A 22,357-nucleotide genomic window follows, 5' to 3' on the forward strand; every position below is an offset into this window, starting at 1 on the left:
GCTCTCCCCCACCCCGGGGGCCTTTCCCCGTCGCTAACAGGTGGCTCCGGGGAGCCCCGACGGGCAGCACTGCCCGGGGGGGGGGGGGGCGTGTCGTGGGGGTCCGGCTGTTCTGTCGGGGCATTTCGGCCCCACCGGGCCCCGCGGTGGCCAAAGAGGCGAGGGCAGCCTGGCCCCCTCTGGACCCCCCTGCCCGCCCGCTGCCAGGCAGGCTGGGGGTGCGCGTCCCCCCCGGCGGCGGAGGGAACTCCGGGGCTGGTACCGGCTCCTCGGCCGGGTCGGGCCGGGCCGCCAGCTGTGCTCCTCCGGCCCTCCTCCTCCTGGACTACCTGCATATGAAATTAGCCCCCCTGCCGGCCCCCCGGCGCCCTCCCGCCTGCCTTGTTCCCCCCCATATGCTCCCCTGCACGAAGGGGTGCCCCGCAGGGCTCCCCTGATTGCATTGCTCCCAGCTGAAGCCGCGGCTCCGGCCAGATAGGGTTACGGGGGTGGGGGTGGGGGGAAGCCCATATGCTCAGCGCACACCGGCGGGGCTGCCGGGGGTCACCCGCACCTCCAGCCAAGCCAGCAGGCTCGGGGACCCGCATTTGTCCCGCAGGCGGCCCCCAGCCCCGCCTGCAGCTCCCCCCCCTCTCCGAGCTGGAGTGGCCACCTTAATTCTTAGCGCCCCGCTGATCCCCATTCCTCCGAATTTAACCTTGTTTTCCATGCAGGCCGGACAGACCCCTCCCTTCACGCCCCTCCTGCTCTTTTAGGCTGTCTCAGGTCTATAGCTACTTGTCCCGACAGGAGGAGGGAGCCCCCGCCCACATAACCTGGCCCAGAGGGCTCCCTTCGATGGCCCCACTCGCACCCTCACCCCTTCCCCACCCCCCTCCCCACTTTACCCTTTCCCAACCTCTTCCCCACTTTCCCCTTCTTCTTCCCTCTTTTCCCACTTCCCTTTCTCCCTTCCCTTTTCCCCCTTCCCCTCCTCCTCCTCACCGACCCTCCCAGGTCTCGCATAGAAAGCACAGAGAGGGGCAGCCAGAGGTGGGCAACACCTTTAGGCAGAAACCGCGGTACTTCAGGGAAGCCCAGGGGATGGGAAAGGTTGGCCATGTCAGGGCCCCCAGGCAGTTCCTCCACATTTACTTCCCCTCCCCGATGTCCTTGTCCCCTTTCAACAGGGATTTCTTCAGCTTCTCCCTTGCAAATTTTAAGTCAAGTAGCCCAAAATCCACTGCAAAACCGTGACTAAGGCATGCTGCTCCCTCCAGGCCCACGGCTCCTGCGAGGCATGTGTGTCTCTTCTGCAGGGAGGTACCAGGGCACTGGCTCTGCTTGCTGCCGATCTAGTCCTGTGGGATGGGATCTGTCAGAGCCCCCTGCTCTGCTGCAGGCTCCCTTCCTTTTCATTCAAATGAATGTTTGGAGTGAATATCCAAATCCCTTTCAACAGCTTTCCAAATATCAGTCTTTCATGAAAAAACATGGGGTTTTTTTAATCTACAAACCTCTCCTCAGTAATACAAACTAGGGCCTGCTTCGAGCAGGGGCCACTGGCAGGGTGAGGTACAGAAACACAGGTTACACACATTTAGTTATATCTATAAGCTGGAGACAGAAACTGTCCTCAATTTTTCCCTTTGAAAGACTCATAATACTGATATTCTGGGGCCAAACTCCCCGCAGACATCACTGCAATCTCCCCATGCCAGAGTCAGGATGCTGGACATGACACGTGACAGCTGGGGTATCATTCCAGAGACAAGAGGTAGGGCTGTGGCACAGCCCTGGGATGCTGCTTCTCTTGTTGGAAAACAGGGCTTGTTTTTACACTTCCATAGGCGAAAGACTGATGTCCCATGTACCCTGACAGCCTGCAAACTGTCTGAGCCATCCCCCAGAGGGTGGCCCACAGGACACCGGTGTGAGAGGAGCCAAACCGCCTCTGATGGTGCCACCAGACTGGCAGCTCTCACTTGCTGTTGCAAGACAGTGCTTGCCACACAGCTCCGATTTCCCTGTGTCAGAGTGGTGTTTCCATCTCTGCATGGGATGGGGACCTCCAGGCCCGTGACTCGATGTTACCCAGATTATATCTGAATGCTCAGGCGTTTTTGAATGTGCAGATAAGGGCCAGGTTTTCAGAAGAGTTACCAGTATCTCTGCAAATACTCAGCACCCATAATGCAGCCCTGTGCCTCTGAAAACCTGATTGCCCACATAGGAGTTGAAATAAGAAGGGAAGTTTGCCAAAAGGCTGGCTCCAGCCACAAGAGCTGTCCCTTTCCAAACTTCCAGCCCAGGTGGCTGTGGGTTAAAAATAAGACTTGGGCACATTGCCGTCTGCCAACCCTCTGTGGATCACAGGGACAGCGAAACCGAATTTTCCACTACAGGCATTTAACACTATTTAAATATTTCTACTAGAAATTGTTAAGGGGAGACGGTAATTATAATGACGGCAATGGGACCGTGAGACTGTATCAGCTCTGTCTCTGCAAATGGGTGTGAAGCACTTGCTGGTTCAGCCTTCGGAAGTCCAAACATGCTCCCATCTCGGATGGTGCTTCTGAAGGCAAGAGAGGTTTCGCATTGCTCTCAGGGGCAACACGGCAGGTCTCCAGACTTCTGCAGGTTCCCAGTCCATCTGCAAGAGGTGAATGCACAGCCTGTTTACCACACACACACACACACACACACTTACAAATGGCCCAGGGTCGAGATCCTCCAAAAGCTTAGCACTTACCCCAAGGCTTTTACCCTAAAAGATGGATGTAAATGTGAAAGAGTGTTTCCCTTTTTCATTCATCCCCATTCTTGGGATTAGCTTTAGAAGTTTTGTTCTGCCATTTATCTTCACTTGTTGGAGATGTCTTGACAAACTCCTGAGAATTAATTTCCCATCAGCTTTTTGCCTCCTCTTCTTGAACTGGCAGGTCAGATCTCACCATATGCATTAGAAGAGGTTATCTGGATGGGCCACCCTGCTCCATTGTCCCTTCTTATGCCTGTCCCCCGTCCCAGCAGGAAACCAGTGTCATGCACATGGAGAGAGCACTGAGGGAATCAGACTCCTCTTCCGAAGCAGCCCTCCACTCCCTGCCTGTCATCAATCATTGCATCCCGCTGCCAAAACCAATACAATTGGATCAGGCCCAATACACGGGGTGTTTCCTGCGAGTCAGAAGTGTGCCTTTTAGTTTAATATATTCCCAATGTTGATCCTATTAGCAGGAAAAATCAATCAATCACTGTCAGCAAACATCACCAGCCTACAGATTGATCACAGTGTCAGGATTGTTGGAGGATTCTGCAGATGCAGAAGGCATTTGTTAAATGCTATTTTCAGAAAGACATATACATATATGTATAAGACACACATTTATACATGTCTTTGTCTGCTTAAAAAAAAGAAAAAGCACACAGTTTCTTTTTTTTTTGTGGGTTGGGGTTTTTTTGTACAAAAGCAGTCACGGTGCTAGTCACTTTTATAAAATCCTTTTTAGTAGGAAATAAGCAGAGTTTCGGGGGGGGGGGGGGGGGGCGGGGGGAGCTTGTTTTGTTCCTCCTGAGGGCGTCAAGCAGGGTTTGTCTTGCTGTGCCTAAGGGAAAGAAGTTGGAGACATATGTACCATAGGGGTAAAAAGGCTACAGACTCTAAAGAGCGGAGCTGAGGTAGCAAAAGCCGTCAGCGTGCTCTGTGGGAGAGATAACCCACCAAGGTGTAAATTCAGCCAACCCCCTCAGTGCTCAGCCTTCATTTGGGGCTGTGCTAAACAGCCCACCAAGTTTCTCCTTCCACACCCTCCACTCCTTTCCCCCAGCAGAAATAATTCAACTCTTTAATGCTGCTCAACCAACACAGAAAGGAGATTTCCTCCATGATGGGCAGTGCGGGGACCTGAGCACACCAGGACTGCAGAAACCTGTTCCCCTCCCAAACCCAGGAAAGTCCAGTGATCTCAAGAGCCAGGCAGAAGCCAGAATTTTTCCTCACCAACCCCAGCTTCTCAGCAACAGTGGAAAGTGGGCGAGCTCCTGGCTCTCTGCGGTGCTGCGAGTGCGGGGTGCACCCAGCACAAAAGGCACACAAAGAGGGGGGTGAGGCAGCCTTGTCCAGGGGCAGTCTCCCAGAAGAGATGAGGGAAATCTTTTTCCTAGTCAGAATATCAGCCATGATGAGCAAAAAATCGAGGTACAGGGGTAATCGGCTGCAGTGAGAAGAAAAATAATTGAAGAACTCTTGAAATACAAGGTGTCAGATGGGAGACTGGGTAACTGCAGCCCCTTCCCCTGCGCTCACCGGGATGTGTTTTTGGGACCGTTTTTTCTGCTGGGGCTGTGTCGCTGCCAAGCATGGGGCAGAGGTGCTGTGAGGAGGGATTTGCCCCCTCGAGACCCTTTCTGTCTGCTCCTCACATTCCAGGATGACCAATTCAAGCCACATGAGACTGAGCTTGTGTGAGCCTTAAGCCAGCATCCCCTGAAAGCCAGCCCTTGTTTAAATACCTGAAGATGGCTCGGGGAATCACATGTCCCCTATAAAATATCCTGAGTATACTACAGGGCAACGTGCTCCACATTAAGCTGGTCTGTGCAGTAGAGGGACAGCCCGGTGTGACCCAGGGACTGTACAGTGGGCAGCTCCAACCCAGGGCTCGGCAGCATGCCCTGGCAGCAGCAGCACCCCAGCTCACTCATCTTTTTCAGGGAGGGTTCAACCAGAGCTGGGTTAAAGAAGGGAAGAAGCCTCCCAGGGACTGGACTGACTCTTTTTTTCCTGGTGCTCAGTTATGCTGAAGGTAGAGATGGAAGTGATGGGCTTTCCCCAAGCATGTCTGTCACACGTCACCAGTATGCTGGGAATGGCTTGGTGCCATGTAACCAAGGCCTAGGGGAGGTCTGTGGGAATCACCACAAATCGCACAGCCCTCCCCACTGGCAGGCTTTGCCCACGCAAGTGTTGCACAATTTCCCACATAAAAAACATGCCAAAATGCCTTAATGGGAATGGAGCTCTCTGGTGGGAAGAGGAATGGGCTGCCATGCCCCAGGCAGCTTTCACACAGCTTGAAGTGTTTTGTAGTGATGGGGCCTGGAGGATAGAAACATCACCCATCTGAGATGCTCACAGGAAAAACTGTACCCATATCAGCACTTACGCCTGGGTGCTACCTGAGCACCATCCTGTCATACAGACCTTGTCATCTGGCATCCCTGACCCAGAAGTGGGACATAACCCCTGAAGCCATCCAGCTTCAGGGTGACTGTCTCTTGCCTGCAAAAACGCAAAAAAGCTAGTGAAGAACAGGGGAGATGGGAGAAAGTGAGACAAATCCACAGCATATGTGTCCTGCAGAAGGGAGAAGCCCCTCCTGAGGTGGGGCTCTGAAGAGCAGGATTTGCTTGAGACAACACAATAAACACACGATTAAGATTTAATTTCTTCTTTCAGGTCTATTGGGGGAAAATGCTCCGTAGCTTCATTAACAAACCTGTCCCTAATCCTAACCATACAAACCCATCCTTCTGAAAAAAACGAAATTATATTAGCAGAAATCCACCCAGTCTTACAGAGTCTGTTAGTAAATGAACTTTTAATGTATTGAAAACATATTCATTATAATGTATAAAGAGGCAATTTTCATTTTGTTTGTGTTCTTAAGAGTGTGACAGCGTCTTGTTTGCGACTGCCCCTGGGTATAAGCTATCATTGTGTAACTTAATTAGATATTCTACATGCTAGTGTGAGGGACATATGTCTATTCAGTGTAACAAACATCAAGAGCCTGCCACATGCTTTCATGTTTCTGCTATGTTGAAATAAAGGCAGAGCAAGTGCAAGCTCTCCCAAGGACCTGTGGCCCCAAACAGCTTGAACACAACCCGCCGGCATTCACCGATTGGTTACAGTTTATTAACAGCCCATAAACTTCTCATCTGCTCCTGGGCACTCGTTAGGGTTGTCACCTGCAACTGCCAAGAGCAGCACAATCGCTTTGCAGACGTGAATCGGGGTTTCTCAGGCTCTGTTTTCGCTTGCTTTCTCTTTCCCAGCTCCAGCAACACTTACTTTATACAGGGCATGACGTTGGCTGAAGGTGACCCAAAATGAAAAAGAAAAAGCCTGCTGGTGGAAGCTCGGGCGAGCAGTAGCTGCAGAGTGGCTACTGCGCCGCCTTGTCCTTTCAGCTCACAAACCCACAGTGAGACAGCGATGTGCTCAGGTTTCCAAATCCCAGCCTGAGGACCACTGGCGAGCTGGCATTGCCTGTTACATCTGTTCAGCCCCCACCTCTTGCCTATGTTTTCCCTCATCAGAAAAGCCGAAGCATGATTCTGGCAAAATTAAGGGATGTAAGAAGATGAGAATGTCTGACAGTGAGTCAGAGCAGTTAGTCCAGGATCTCTGACCGGAGGCAGTGATGAAGGTTTAGAGACAGGGTATGAGGACAAAGCATGGAGAGAATGGTATACACTTCAGGAAAAATAGTCTTTGCCTTCACTGTGTAGTCCACATAGTCAGTGCAACCACACCAAAATGCCCAGGTGGCACATTCAGTTTGGCTACAAGCCTGCAAAAATCCAGTCCTACATTCCCCATCAAGCACCTGAGCAGCTTCATTTTCTGTGGCACTGTATGTTGGGTGCTTCATCTGAAAGTAGATCATGCCAAGCCTTTACAACCAGGCCTTCGCATCAGACCAGAACAAGACCTTGTCAACTGGGAGGTAGGTGGGGAGGAATATCAGCATGGGCGCCTGGCTTGGCAAATTGTGTGGAATAACTGGCGGGAATTAATGACGTGCTCGCCTGCAGCAGACACTCATAGTCCAGACAGAGCAGCTTAGAGCAGGTAGAAACAAACCTAAGATGTGCATTTTTCACTGCAATTTCTCAGTGCTGTTGCAGTGCACACTATTAGCCCAGTGTCTGGCTGCCCTTCGCTCCCACAGAAGGAGTGGGTCCCCCACAGCGCCTGGGTGTCTCTGCTCACCCTGTGGTCACAGCCAAACTACATGAGAGCTGCCGTGGGCTGGTTACCGGAGAGTTTCCAGCCTTCTGCTGGCAGCAGCGTGCATTTTTGTCATCCCAGCAGTACTGGGCAATGAAAGAAGGAGAAAACCATGCTAGCAGTGACCGTCCTGGAAATACCACCTTTGACAAATTCTTTCCAAGATGGATATTGTTCAAACAAGTTCATGGCAGGACTTCTAGATTTATTATTAGAATAATACTTCTGTACTATGTTAAGAGGAGAAAAGACACAGCACTTTGAATGTCTTTTGTGAAGCATAGATCTACACAAACACATAACACAATCCTTCCAAAGCAGGAGGTGCAGCAACCCCAAAGTCCAGAGGAGCTCTGTAAGGCCCCAGATGTGGACCCATATTTCACAGAAATCATGGACACTTCTGCACTGGGACGAGCACTGCGCCGGTGCCTGGAAAGAGGGTGGGGTTTATCACTGGGACTTCACTTCTAGTGTCCCCACTTTTGCCTCTTGTCAGTGGTGCAGCCAGAAGGACAAGGGTGAGGAATTACCTGGTGTCCTCAGTCCAGCCAAAAGATTTTCTTATCTTTCTCCAGCACAAATTTTCAGCAGTGACCTTGAAGCTGGGGTGCTGTCCGAGGCCATGATAAAGGCAGGGTGCAGCCAGTGTCCCAGCTTCAAGGTTACTGGTGAAAATTAGTCCTTACTCTCCTCACCTGCCTCTGCTCTCTGGGCACAGTCATGGGCCATGTGAGGTGAAGATGCTGGGAATCAGGTAGCTCTGGGAAGCTGAGCACACAAGGACCCAAGTGAAGATTTTGACACTGACAATTTTAATGCCATTTTAGTACTTTTAAATTAGGAGTAGCTGAAAAGACTAGATTGGAAACAGCGCAAGCAAATAGCTGCTCTTGGGTGCCACATGTGTCAGCGTGCAAAGGCAGTAGAGGAAAAGTTAGAGGCTTTTTATTTGTATTTTTTGTTCCCTGCTCACATGTGCACACACACGCACATCCAGAATGCCTAATACTCCAGACACCTCTATGAAGAGGCCAAAACATGCTTCTTCCAGGTTTGCTCTTTAAGGAGACAAAACTGTTCTGTTTATCCTCACAAAGGCCTGTGCAAGGCGGGCCAGACTGCGAGCTAATCCCCACCGCCTCCCATCCCGGCACTGTCCGGCCCACCCTTGGCTGAACATCCCTCCCAGAGCAACAGGGAGGGAATTCATCTTTATGGGAACAGTCTCAGCCTGACATGAGCAGGGCCGCTAATTACTGGCCCCGCACTGCTCTGTATGCAGGGGGAGGTTTCGGCGGTGCGCCCTGCCATGCTGTCCCAGCTATTGTTCACCATGCACGTCAACCATCTGGAAAAAGCGAGCTGTGAGAGCACCCCGCCCACTTCAGCAAGCTCCCGCACACTTCCTGCAAGAGGGGATCCACTGATGGCCAAGGAGAAGGCCGCGGCCGCGCTGCCTCTCCCGCACGCGAGGACAAGGATGGCTCTTCCACACCGTGCCACCAAGGAGCCTCTCTGGCAGCCCTGTCTGCCCCAGGCAACTCTTGCCCCGGCATTAGCATACAACATCTGTTGCGGCTGAGCCCCGGTGCTGTATGGCGAGCACTTGGCGCTGTCCCGTGATGCCGTTGGCCCACACATGTGGCTCTCTGCAGCTCTCATGCTGCCGTGCAGGTACAGCCAGCGCACGGGGAGAGCCCGACGTGGGCACTGCTTCTCCCACCGATGCCACCGCATGGTCTGTGCCGTGCTGGGGGTGTGCGTGCATCCTCTCCCTACGCCTGTATGGACTCGCTATACACCCCACACAAGGCATAAAATGATGTTAAAAATTCAGAGTAATTCTTTTCTCATTTTTTGAGATGATTATTTGAAGACAGCCATGAGTGAGGTCTGTTTTGCATAGGTTTACTTGCAAAGATATAAGCCAGGGTTGCTGGTTGTACCAATGCCTTTGCTTGCTTTCTTCAAAGGTGTTTTTGGCAGTATGTGTTTGGTGAAGGCAGGGTTGGCCAGGCCAGGACAGACAAGGAACTTTTCCATCACACCAGCATCTCTCATATCCAAATGTACCCTGGCCTCGCTGTGAGGACACTGCATCTCTGTGAGCATTGACAGGTTGGCTAATGGAAAGAGGAAGTTATAAAAAGGAAACTACTACCATGTCGTTTGCAGCAACATGAGGCTGGTTGTTCCCACTATTTGGTGTGTTTACTTTTCCTGTTCTGCCAAATCTTCCTCACCAAACAGGCACAGGAATCATTTTATTGACTGTTTTCTGAGGCAAAGGCTGTGGTGCCTGCCTTGGTTCTCCACGTTATTCCTCCAGTGGGATTCTCAAAGGGGCTTCACTTCCCCAAACCACCAAATGACAATGTATGGCACAGATGTATAGGGGAATTTGGGCATAATTCCACTCAGCATGCAAAACCTAAGCAACTTAGCTAAATCCTATTCAGCAAAGTGCCTCGAGGACCTAAGGTTCTTCATTATGCTGACTTGCAGGCACTGTCTCTACTGGGAAGCTCACACAAAATCAGTCAGAGCTGCAACGTGCAGCACTGCAGTAATCGCATACTAGTCTGCGATGTGAATTCCTTATATTGCACCGACTTCCCGTTACAGACGAGCCTTTAGGTTCCACACACCTATCTTGCCCTCCACTGGGGCCACCTAAGCCACTTACACCTCTGACCCCTGGTGAAGTGATGCCTGTGCAGCACTGCAGATCTGGGCCTAAAGCCCCCTGTTCGAGCATCCCCCTCCGACATGTGTTCCCCTCTGCGAATCCTGAAAAAAATCCACAGTCAAGACCTACTGCTGAAAAAATTGTTTTGCCTGAAGTAAGAGGAATCCCAGCATGGCCAGCAGTGAAGGACAGGTTAGGACCACAAGCCATGCAGCACAGAAAGTGGGGTTTCCGCTCCCCCCTTTTCCCAGGCATCCAGTCCACACTGGGCTGGAGCTGGGGTGGTGGTAGTCAGTCCTTGTGCTCGTTGGCGGTGAAGGTCCAGCTAATGGCTTCTCCCAAGTTTAAGCAAAACCGAACTTTGCTGAGGCAAGAAAAAGGTCCAGCTCTGTCCCAGGAGGAGGGCGGGAGAGGGGAGTGGGGCTGGGAGCTGGAGCAGCAGTGGGGAGACAGGACGCAGCAAGAGGACTCACAGCATCATCCCACAGAGTCAGAGGGAGGTTAAATCATATTTTTCAAACTTACTATCTTGCTGCCAAAAACAGACAAAGAAGATGTTTTTATCCTAAGTTAGGAGTAGCCAGGCACTTCCTCCTTACCACATGCAACTTGTGTTTCAGTTTAACAGGTTCTGTGCTTTGCAGAATCCATAGGGCAGGCTGGGATTTTCAAAGGCGCCCAGGTAAGCCAAACAGCCGGTCTCTGTTTATTTGCAGTGGGATCTGAGCGTATAATTCTCTTCCGGTTACTCTGAAAATCCAGTCCCTAGTACCTATGCATGCAGGGGCCTTGTGCACCAGCTGTCAGGATACGCAAAGATGAAAAGAATCAACATCTTAGATTTGCATCCTCTGGTCTCAGGACTGGATCCCAGACCCCCACCATTCCCTTCTGGCATCTGGGGTCACCCCGTTTCCTTTCTCTGTAGGCAAGGGGGTTTTGCTTCCTACATACAGCAAGCAGATATGGAGATCGCCCGCGCTGCAAGGAGGTTGTGCCAGCAGAAAGCAGACCAGGTGAAAGGGGGAACAGTACCCCTCTGTGCTCTCCATAAAGGGGGAGAGTGGCTTTGTCTCCCAGTGCCTCCTGTTTTCGCAGGTGCTCTAGGAACTTGGCTGCAGGACACCAGCCCGCCACATCTATTACCTTTTGGATGCCTATAATTAATCATTCATCCCTTTCTGGGCAGGGAGAATAGGAGTTTCGCCCGGCGCGGCCCCGGCCCTGGCTGCCTCCCCGCCAGCCCATTCGGCCGGTTTGTTCCCTTTCAGCCCCGCTCTTCCTGCCGCTTTCTGCCCCCTCAATGGGGAAGGAGTGAAACCGGATGGCTGGCTTCAGCGCGGGGAAATGACTTCAGAGCCACCTTTGTTTCTCCCCTCGTTTCTTTGCCCACACTTGGCCGTGTGTCGCTATGAAAGGGCTCGTTTGAAGCCGTCTGGGACATCCAATAAGCGGCACGGCTTTGGCCAGAAATCCTCGCATCTTTTTGGGCCGAGGGAGAGGCTGAGCCAAGCTGCCAACTTTCTGCAGCACAACTGACCATGACATCGGGCATTGTGTTCGAAATTAGCCACAGGCTTCCAAGCAAATTGTCCTTTTGGATTGTATTGGTGTAAGCCCTCTATAGTGTTTGGCTTCGGCTGCTGACTCCAGAAAGCCTCCAAGAATATTTCTTGCTCTCGTGAGGAAAGCCAAGGCTTTGAAATGGGTTTTATAGACTAGCGTGTGTGATTTCACAGCTCGCTGGCATGACTTTATTCTGTGAAAGACTAGATATTATTTTGCATACACCTTCTATCATGTAATGTCATTAAAGTGAGCGTTTGATTGCTTATTTCAAGATGTTTAACAAAGAAAAAAAAAGCCTTCTTTTTTTTTTTTCCTCATTTATTTTCAATTATTTAAAACTGTGGGTAACTATACATTTTGCATTAAGGTGTTTTGTACTAATAGAGTATAGCCAACTGTTAAAAGGTGATATATTTGTTCTTCTATTATACTTGTGTATTTTTTACTAAAACATCACAAGAAGTTACTGATGTCTGCAGCAAAATACAAATATTCACTCAACAGAATTATTTGCAACTGAGATTTGAGTTTGCTGTTTGAGTGGCTGCATTGTAACAGAAACAATGACTGTGTTTGAATTAGAAATTACTTTCAATCCATCCTTTGCACAGTTACTGTGCTTATCTGCCTGCATTTGAAAATGGATTATCAATACGAAAAACAAGAAAAAAAAACAAGAATTTGCCACAGCTACTACACGCATTACCCTCTTTACTAATCCCACTGGGTGTGTTAGCTCAGGTACACACCTGTCCTGGTGACGTGCTGAATTCCCATCTCTTCCCCAGTATAGCATAAAAGAAAGGCTTGAACTTATGTATTACATTTAGAGTCTGTGTGCAGTACCCACAGAAGTGGGGGTGCCACAGCCCCTGTGGTGGCCTCGGTGTGGCGAGAGGGGACCCAGACCCACTTCAGTGGCCCGGAGCAGCTCCCCCAAGGCAATGGGACCCCTCGGCAGGTCTCCCTGGTGGCAGGACCCACCAGGGAGGGAGCAGGGCAATCAGGCTGTACCACAGCTTTATGAGCATCCAGAAAATGCCAGGCAAGAGCTGACTTATAAATAGGAGGCAGCCGGTACCGCTTCCTCCCCTGGGTGTCGTTCTCCTCTCTCCCCGCAACACTAATTTGCCTGTTTCTTTCCTATTTTTTATCCTTCTGCCTTCTGTCTCGTAGGGTGGCCAATTCGGTCACCCACCACAAACGCCTTTTTTTGCTGTAATCAAGAAGGTGACTTGAACACAATGAGTAAGGCCAGCCCTGGTCCAGGTTTGCCAAGTCTGTGCCGACAGAAGAGGCTGTGTGCCATGCCTATAAGCGTGCCAGGAACTAGCCTGCAAGCGTGAGAGTCTGAGAGGAGACCCCTGCATTCTTTTTGAAGGTTTTTCTTTCTTTCATTCATTCTTTCTTTTCCTCTTGGGGATCTGGGAAATGCAAAGAAGCGGGAGGGATGGCAGTGACCAGGATTGAACTGTTGCAACAACAACTCGAACCTGTTGGATTTTAATGCACTTTTTTTCAGGGATGAAAAATACCCTTCTAGGAGAGGAAAAGAAACACCAAAACACCAAGAAAAAAAAACCTCCCTGCAATAGAGCAGAAGTCTAAGCAGTAATTTTTCAACTTTGAGCCTGGTGCATTATACTGAGCAGTATATGTGCTCCTGTAATTCCCTTGGAGAAACAGATGGAGAAGGAAAAACTGTGTGTGCATGCCCAGACCTTTTCTCCCACAGCAGGAGACCCCAATCCCAGCCTGGGACCCTCAGGGTGCTGCCACCATAGAAGTGATTGTGAACAGGGTGTGAAACAGAGGAACAGGAAAAGAGTACGAAGAAAGTCCTGCAAGCTTAGTTCTCACCCCTTCTCTGACTTCTCTTGGTATAAGGAGGAAAAGGATCCCATTTCACCATGGGTTCTGCTGCTGATTCCTCTGGCTAGGGACTCCCAAAAGGAAGAGCTGGTTCCCTACAAGGTCCTCACCCACCCCAATGTCCTTCTTCTCCTGTCCAAGGGAAGTTTGCCCACGTGATGGACAGCTTGTTCAGAAAAAGAGCATCCTCGGGAACTTCAATCCCGGCACCTTCTTGGAGAGATTCTCCTCGTGTTTTCTACCATCTGCAGGATGTTTAGTAGTTTTTTCCCTCTGCACTAAATTTCTGCACAGGTTTTGGTGAGGAGCCCCAGGAGAACGTGGAGTACATTACTGTTTTCAAAACAAGCACTGAACACTGGAAGCACAATTCCCCGGAGCGTGAGGCGTGCTCTCCCTCTGCCTACTCGCAGTGGGAGCAGAGCTGCTGCTCGTGGTCACTTCATCCAGTGGTAAAGCAACACCACTGGGCAAAAAGACAGAAAGTGCTTCTGAGTGGGGAGCATGAGGGATTTTTGGAAGTGGGAAGGGATGCTGAAGGGTGCTGCGGACAGTCTCTCACCCGTGTGTGTTTCAGGATTCATTAGCAGCTCTTTTCTCAGCCCCAACAAGCAACACATTTGCTTCTCAGGAGGATTTTGTACGTTATGAGCCCAAGCCATTGCTGGACGTGACATCATCTCCCGGCTGTTTAAACCGCCAGAGGGAAGGCTACAGGCGAGTCCTTCAAAACCTGCCGCTGTGCATTTCTCGCCGACAAACCTTGCCCGTAACCTGTCCGAGCCGCCTCTCGCTTGGGCCCTGCGCCTGGGAGCAGCCCCGGGCTCCGCCTGGCAGCACACACCTACCCTCGCCCTCACTTTGCCTCCTGCCCGCCCCGGCCCGCAGCCCGCCGCCCCGCCACGGCGACAGGGCGGAGCCAGAGGGGCCCGGCCCGCACCCCCGGCCCGGTGAGCCGCCCTCCCAGGAGCAAGGGAGTGCCCCGCTGACGGCCTCCAACCGGGCGACAGACGTGCCCGCAACCTCCCGCCTTCCGTGGGCACTCCCGCAGGGCCGCTCTCCCGCGGACAGCCCCTTCCTGTCAGACGGACGCCCCCGGCAACACCGTCAGCTCAGACCTCCCCTCCCCACGGCGCAAAACCGGGCCGCAGGGCGCAGCGAGGAACGCGAAAGCCGGTCGGAACCCGGCGGAGCGGCGCGGGGCGGCGCGGGGCGGTGCGAGGCGGTGGGGGGGGGCGGCACCCGCCGCCCGCCACCGCCCCCCTTCCCTGTGCGGCGCCCCCGCCGCTCCGGACACCGCCCCCGCCCCCTGCCGTAGCCAATGGGCGCCCGCTCCCCGCCGCGCCCGCCCTCCCATTGGCCAGCGCCGGCGCCGAGCGGCCGCGCCGGGTTTAAAGGGCCAGCGGCGCCTCCGCGCCCTCCCCACGCCCGCGGCCCCGGCCGAGCGCCCCGAGCCGGGCTGCCGGGCAGAGCGGCTCTGGGGGTGCCGCCGGGCGCGGGCGGATTCCCTGGTGCTCCGTGGGGTCGTAACTCTGCAGCGCGCTGCGCCTGTGCGAACCCTTCAAGGGGAATCGTGCGGTCAAAGCCGAAAAACACACCCCGCCGTTATTCCTACACCCCATCCTTCTGTGGTCAGCGACTGGCTCGGCAGCCTTAACTCTGTAACAGTTAATGATTATAAAATAAGTATTAATAATCTGTAACCGCTAAAGGCGCAATGCCTTATTTTTGCCAGCTTGCAGGCATCCCATAATCAGCTTTCGTACTTGGCAGACAAAGCGCAGGGTAACGTGGCTGTGGCCTGCCAGGGGAAGGTGGCAGGGAGAGCAGGGTGATGTTCTGCATTTGAATCGTGAGGCTAAATAAAGATAGCAGCAGAGTCCGGGAGAGAAAGGATGCATCCTCCAAGAACAGCTTGGAGACCAAATAAATCAGCGCGCCGTCCCTGCTGCTGGCGTGGCCAGCGTTTATGAAAAAGAAATGGTGACTTTGTCTGAGGCAGTGAATGAAACTTCAAGGCTAGCCCAGATGGTTATTGTACAACTTGGGTGGTGGCAGGATCCGAGATGCAGGTTGGGCAGCTTGAACAACTCCAGGGAGAGGCTTGCCAAGCATTCACTGCCTGCCTGGGCGCGCTTGCCGGCACCATTGATATGGGCAGGACATCGCCGGGCGCCCGGAAAGCTCCATGTGCTTTCAGAGTTGTGCACACGTTACAGTACTTCTAGGAATAAAAAGTCTTTGGAGTTGATCTGGAGGCTTTTGCTGCAATAGGAGTAAAAGACTCCAGGAACACAGCTCCTGAACGTAAAATGAAAGGCAGCTCTTCAAAGCCCAACTTACTAGAAGCCTCTTTCTTGCTGTCATGCTCCTGCCCAGGTCATCTCACAGCCGTTTCTGCAGCGACAGGCACTACTTGTTACACTTCCCATTTCTCTGCTTTTGCAAGGGGATTATGAACATTTTTTAGTATGAAAACGTTGCAAACATTTATTAATAGCAGCAAGATGAAATTGTTGCATACTTTGTATGCAGGGATTTCAAAGTCCTTTTAAAGTTGGTATAATTTTTTTTTTTTCTGTATTCCTCCAAATGAGGCAGTGGGTAAGAAGAAGTGCTTAAAGGAGACATCTGAAATGGCTTAGGCCAGGGATTGCCATCAGTCCCCTGTTTCATGCTAAGAACAAATCCAAAGCATTTGCTGGGCAGCCTGGGAGAAGTTCAAAACCTAAATTAGTCTTTCAACACAGGAGGGATAAATATGATTAATTTTTCATTTATTTGAGACTCTATTGCTACCAATTTTGCTGCTGGTACATGTTTCATTATAAGCTCTCTCAGTTTGGTCAGAACTAAAAGCACATGCAGCAACTTTTTATGGTTGTTTTCGAAACAAGCCTCTATGTTGATTTTCTGTGGGTGTTTCCCAAATCACCAGCACCCACACTGCTTTGTGTTGACCTGAGTCATTTCTAACAGAAAATGAAAAAACAACTTGAAACTTAAGCCAGCCTTCCCAGGGCTAGCTCTGACAGTCTGATCCAAAGTAATGTAAATAAATCTAACGCCGTGGCACAGTTCAGAGAAAAATGCCAATGAAGTCATAAAATTACCTGGATGGATGGATAACTTAATAAGACATTACTGATTTATTAAACAGCATTCAACATTTGGAAGCTGTGGGAGTTCTGAAGGCTTCATTGCATTACAAATCACTTCTTAGACAAAACTAGCAGGTTTCTTTCCTGTTCCTTTAATTAGAGCATTAATCTAATTCCCTCCAGTTTTCCTTAGAGTGGCCCTTGGAAACCACCAGGACAAAATCCTCTACTCTCGTGGAGTCATTTTCCTGCAGGGTCTCCAGCCCCCGCGTAGCCATTTCCATGCCTATGGCAAGATTACAGTGTGCAGCAGGACACGATCGTTTTATAAAGTAAATAAAGTGACTTTTGTTGAAGCCAGTGTGAGGCAACATAGCAATGTAAATTAATTAATTAAAATGCCTCACAGGAGTCACGTAACTACTCGCAAAAGAGGTGGCTGAAACAGGATGAAAATAAAAAGCATCTGTGCAATGTTTTAGAGACACTGATTTGGAGGGGACTATTGAAAATCACTGGGAAGGTTCACTCTGAATAAATCATTCAGCTCCAGAGCATATGTGTGCTTCTGGTTATGGAAATACAGTACATAACTGGCTCTAAACTGCATGAATCGTAGGAGATTCTGGGAAACAATGGCAGAAATACAAGTCACAACTTTTGGAGCTGCATCTACAATTAAAAAAAAAAAAAAAGACTCTCTTCTGTTTGTGCTTGATGTAGACAAAAATTTATGGCCCTCTGGGTTACACTGGCTTTGTCCTTTCTAGAAGTGGCTAATAAATCACAGTGATTTCACTCTGATCAATTTACACCAGTCTCACTGTAGCCACTGTGAACAAACAACAGAATGGGAGGAAAAATGTACATGAAGCAAATAAAGCATTTGATTCTGAACTGAAGGCCTATAAGTAAAGAGAAAAGGAAAGAAATGAAAAGATGAGGCTCAGATTATCTTCTACTCCAAGATTTTTAGATTTATGGCAGGAGATTACAAAACACTTATATTGAGCTATGTGATTATTTTATGCTAGCATTTATTCGATTTTTTTTACAGTACTTCCATTAGGAATTGATTAATTGATTAATTAATTGATTAATTAACCTTAAGTAATGCTCAAAGCCTGACGGATTTGTGCAATAGCCTCTGGCTTCTGTTTTTCTGGGGCTCAGAGTGGTGCTTTTCAAGTGACTCAAATGTTAATATGATAAAAATATCCTCCTTTCTTTCAGTGGTTTTACAATAAATTCCAAAATATTGTCCTAGGTCAGCTTCTTGGGCCACTTTCTGCAGAAAACTCCACGGGGCCTCTTGGTGAAATATCTCCTGCGCGTACCTCTTCCTTTGTGTTGGTCCTGGAGAATGCAACCATAAAAGCTTTCACTTGCCACAGAGAAATAGAAGGTCTGGGGCAAACCTAAGCACAGCAGAGGGTTGATTACGCAGTTTCAGCCAAAACTCTGAGAGATCTCTGTTGCCTACACAGAAGATGTACCTGCATAGAAGAATCATCCCTAACTAGTGACAAGTGGGGCTGTCACTTGCAGACTTTGTGCTGAAGCAGGAAACAATCTTTCTGACATCCTGAGCTTGGGCCATTGTGAAAATATAGGGCAAGACCTTGTGCTCGGGACAGTAGATTCAGAGAAGCCAGTTCAGAGAGCAGAGGACAGATTAGATAGATTTGTAGAAGATGTGCTGCAGCCTTTGGATTAATCACCATCAGCTGATGGCTTTCTGGTCTGAGGTACCACACACTCTTGTGGACCGGCCCTGAGTATTGAAGGCTGGCTCTGGCATCTGCCAGATCAGGAAAATATCTTGTAGCTAGCCCATCGTAAAAAGCCTGTCTTGAATGTAGGTTAGGAAAGGTACATGTGAGGAGACCAGGGAGGCTCCCCAACTCCATCTGTGAATGCCAATAGGGAAATTTCACTGGAGCAGCAAAATTTTCTGTTTGGTTTTGTCTACCCATCACTATAACCTTTAATTTGCTCTCATTCAGTGATAGCATTTTCCCTTCATCTGTGAAGGAGCTCACTGAGGTTTGAGGATCTCAGCTGTGGTAAGGTGACCATGTATGGTGTAGAAGAGGCAGAGCTGCATGACACCTGAATATGGTTGCTGCTTGACTCTGTTGTGACTGACAAAGCCACATTAAGTGCTTGTGGATGCTTTTATATGGCCAGAGAGAAAATTAATCCTTATGGGACAGGGAACTGGCTTATTTTAGTCTGGAGAAGAAAAGCCTGAGGAGAGACTAACAGCAGTCTCCTGATATTTACCTGGAGGCTACAGAAAAGATGGATCCAGACTCGTCTCAGGAGGCATGCAGCAAAAGGACAAGAGGCAGTGGACCAAAATCAGCAAAACCCTGAGTAGCCTGATATAACTTCAAAGTTAGCCCTGCTTACAGCAAGAGGTCAGACCACAGACCTCCTGAGGTCCCTTCCCGCCTCAATTTTTTATGATTCTGTGACTACAAATGACAGTCTGCAGCCATGTCCTCTAAACCCATGTTGGTTAGCAGTTAACTTGCTGTGATGCATGATGGACTTTAACCTCTACCTACCTGTGAGCTTTAAAAAACAAAAAAGTAATTGCTATTACATTTCAGATTTTCTCACTGTCTGTGTGGCCCAAATCAGTACTCCATACTCACATACTTTGTATGACAACTTAAGATCTATTTTAATACAGTCAATGCAATGAAAACTAATCAGAGTGAAGAAATGCCGTATACCACTGCAACATTTTGAAATATTGTGACAGTCACTCATCTAATAACATGTAGTTGCAGCTACAGAAGGTATTATAACACTGGTAGCAGTGCAAGTAAGACCCTGTTTATATGTGGTTTTCACTCTATCAGTCTATTTCTTCTGTGATGGAAAAGCCTGGGGATCTGTTTAAATGCAGGCTTTTGGTAAAGGAAAAGTAACCCAAACTGCTGGTATTTGTTCCTGGGGAGTTTGAATGTCTCTTTCAATTGGTCTCTCTGCAGGAATCTGCACCAAGTTTGGTTTTTTTTACATTTCTGGCAAAATAATGACAGTATGAGACTCCTTGGACATAATACAGTAATTATGAATTAGGACCATTTTCTGGGAGGGGAAAAAAAAAAAAAGAAAACAGAGCCTCCCCAAAAAACAGTACTCTGAATTGAATATACTTGGAAATAAATTCTACATGGGCTTCCAGATTCAAGCAAACTAAAGACATCTTCCAGATACTTGGTCCTTTTTCCAAAGAAATTTCCCGACTGACATATGTAAGATCAATGAAACAATACCATGGTAATAATACAATTGATCCTGCTTCAGTAATGAAATTGTAAGTAGAAAGACAGCAGGCAGAAGACCTCAGACTTTCACTCGAAACAAAATATTCAGCCTTATTTAGCCTGGGTTTTTTTATGTCAGGTTTTTGAGTGGAAAAGAAGCCCCACTTGTCAATCAGCTAACTTGCAGCACTAATAGATTCTGGTGTTTAGGGGGTCAGCGCAGAATTTAATTTAACAACTTACAATACGCCCACATGCCCAGAAAATGTGGACAGCTTGATAGGGTTCACTGAGCCAAAGAAGTAAGACCAAAACAGTGCATTAATGTATAGGGGAAGAATAGTTGCAATCAGTTCCCTTGTGAATTGGACAGAGAACTTGGAGATGAAGCAATTATCAGCCATCGGGGATTAATAGTAAAGTGTGAATGCCAAGCTGTATATGTTAGGGGCAGAATATGTTGCCTATAGAAAACAACAAAGAGCGTTTCTTACTATTAAGTGAGATTAAACGTAATGGCCTGATTTAATCACAAAGGCAGAATTAAATTCAGATGGCAACTTCAAAGTGGACACATGCACAGAGCCTACTGCATACATTTACATATAGCTGGCATAGCTTGGCTTGCATCACAATGGGAGAAAGTTTCTTTGGCCACTTAAACAATTTTCTATTCTTGGCTTTTTGTTAACATTCACTGTATTTAGCCCTAAATTGCTTTTAGTTAATAAGATGGAGCTAAGAGTTATATTTATTCATGGAAGCTGTACTTTTTAATTCTTTCAAGTAAAAAAAAAATCCACAAAAAAAAAAACCAAAACAAAAAAAATCCACGGCAAAGGGTCAGCAAGAACAGAAAGGCTGTAATCAGATCGCAACAAAAAGCTGCTGTCCCGACCTACCCATTTTTGCCGGCCCAGGGAGGTGTCACACGCTGCAGGTCCGAGTGTGACACCTGATATTGCCTGCGCTTCCCTTCTTCCCTCCTCCCAGGGCTCCCACACCAGGGTCGCGCAGTCTGGGCACGTCCGGTTTCTTTTACGTAGCCATCAGCTGAGGCACCAATGGGGACATGTGGGGCCACCACTCCCCAGCCCCAGATTTCTTTCTTCACCCAGAAATGGACCACTGAAAGCTGCACAGTGGGGCCCTACAGTGCCAGCGCTCAAACTGCTTTGCTTGTTGAGCTACAAAGCTTTTGCTGGACCTGGCTCACTGTCTGAAGGCACCTGTGGGCACCTCAGCCACCAAACCAGACAAGAACAGCAAGACCTGCTGGACCTGGTGTCCCCGGGGGAACAGCCTTGTCTGCCCAGGGTCAGTCTCAGTTTGGCTGGGCTGGAAATCAAGAGAGAGAGCATGCAATGCTCAAGGCTTGGATGAGACTCTCCATGTTGAAACCCCACTCAATTTGGACAGTTTTTTATGGCTTGCTTTCCCTGGTGTTCACCACTGGTGCATGTCAGGCATCCTCAGCCTGGATGCAAGTCCACTCATGCACTGAAAAGTAAGTTGCCTAAATTTACCATGGTGGGTTACTGAAGTGGATCCAAAGTACTATAAATTCCCGTTCCAGCTTATTTCACAGTCACTATGTGGAAAGCACACTCAGCCTTTGGTCTGAACCTGAAACGTGGGTATAAGCCTTCCTACACATACAAAACTGCCCTGCGACTGACTGGCAGAGCAGCAGTGTTATAACACTACATTGCATGTGGTACAAACAGGTATTGAACGTGGGACTAAGTGACTGGAGAAGCAACAGCTCTTTGGAGTTGGATTGCATTGGCATAGAGTGCCAACAGCATCCTCAGTAGAAAGAAGTTGAAGAAAAAGGATTAGGAGCCACTGAGTCACACTCAACAAAATTGAGATCAACGAGATAACTCCCAAATCTAAAACATCACTGCTCCATGCTGACCCAATGCAGCTCCCAGGGAGAGAAGCTGCAGTTTGGCAGAAGCACTCATGCAGGCTCCAACCAACCTCACGTGGGATGAATCTTCAGGAAGACACTTTGAAACTTCAAAGGTTCCCTCAGGCAGGCTGTTCCCTCAGCACAAGGGATCCAAGGCCATCCTCACAGCACAGAGACTGTAGTCCAGCTCCATCCCAGAAATGCTAAGAGAGACCACCATGCTGTGCTTGCTTGCTACCCAGACCCACAGGGTCCCTTCCCTGGGGATGTGAGTTGAGAAAGTAATGGAGAAAATCTCTTCCATCAGTACACTGCAATATCAGTGACATTGGTGGCCAAGGACCCAATAACTGTGGCTATGATCGGTGCCCCCCCCAGGGTGGCTCCTCTGGAGTCTTGTCCTCCAAAGCCCCATGTACGTCTGTCCCCTTGGGGCCTTGCCTGAGCCCTGCTCTGCATCCTTGGCCACATCCCTGGGCTTGGGCCACCCAGATCCTTGCTCCTGAGTGCTCACCCACAGAGACCCCAGACAAAGTTCAGGGGAGCTGCTGAGCCACAGCTGGCAATACAGCCAGCAAAAACCTTCACAGTCTGACACTCCAAAGACTGGCAAAGTGACCAAACATTCCAGAAGGGACAAGGTATTTCAGAAACACCCATTTTTTTCCCAGACAGCTGTGGGTAGTGGTACACTGCTGGCACAACAGCATTAAGAGAAGCACACTGCTCCTAGGAGGTGGATGGCAGAGACACAACCACTTCCCTCACCTCTTACCACCCCACTGAGTACAACCCACCCTGGCTCTAACCCCAAGGAGACAGTCATATCAAGAAGGTCTGGGCCATGGCAGGAGAAGGCAAAGCCATGCAAAGGGCAGCTGCCCATCTCCCACACCGAGCAGCAGAGAAGACCCATGC

This window comes from Strix uralensis, chromosome 2 (assembly GCF_047716275.1).
Source record: "Strix uralensis isolate ZFMK-TIS-50842 chromosome 2, bStrUra1, whole genome shotgun sequence".
Taxonomy (NCBI): domain Eukaryota; kingdom Metazoa; phylum Chordata; class Aves; order Strigiformes; family Strigidae; genus Strix; species Strix uralensis.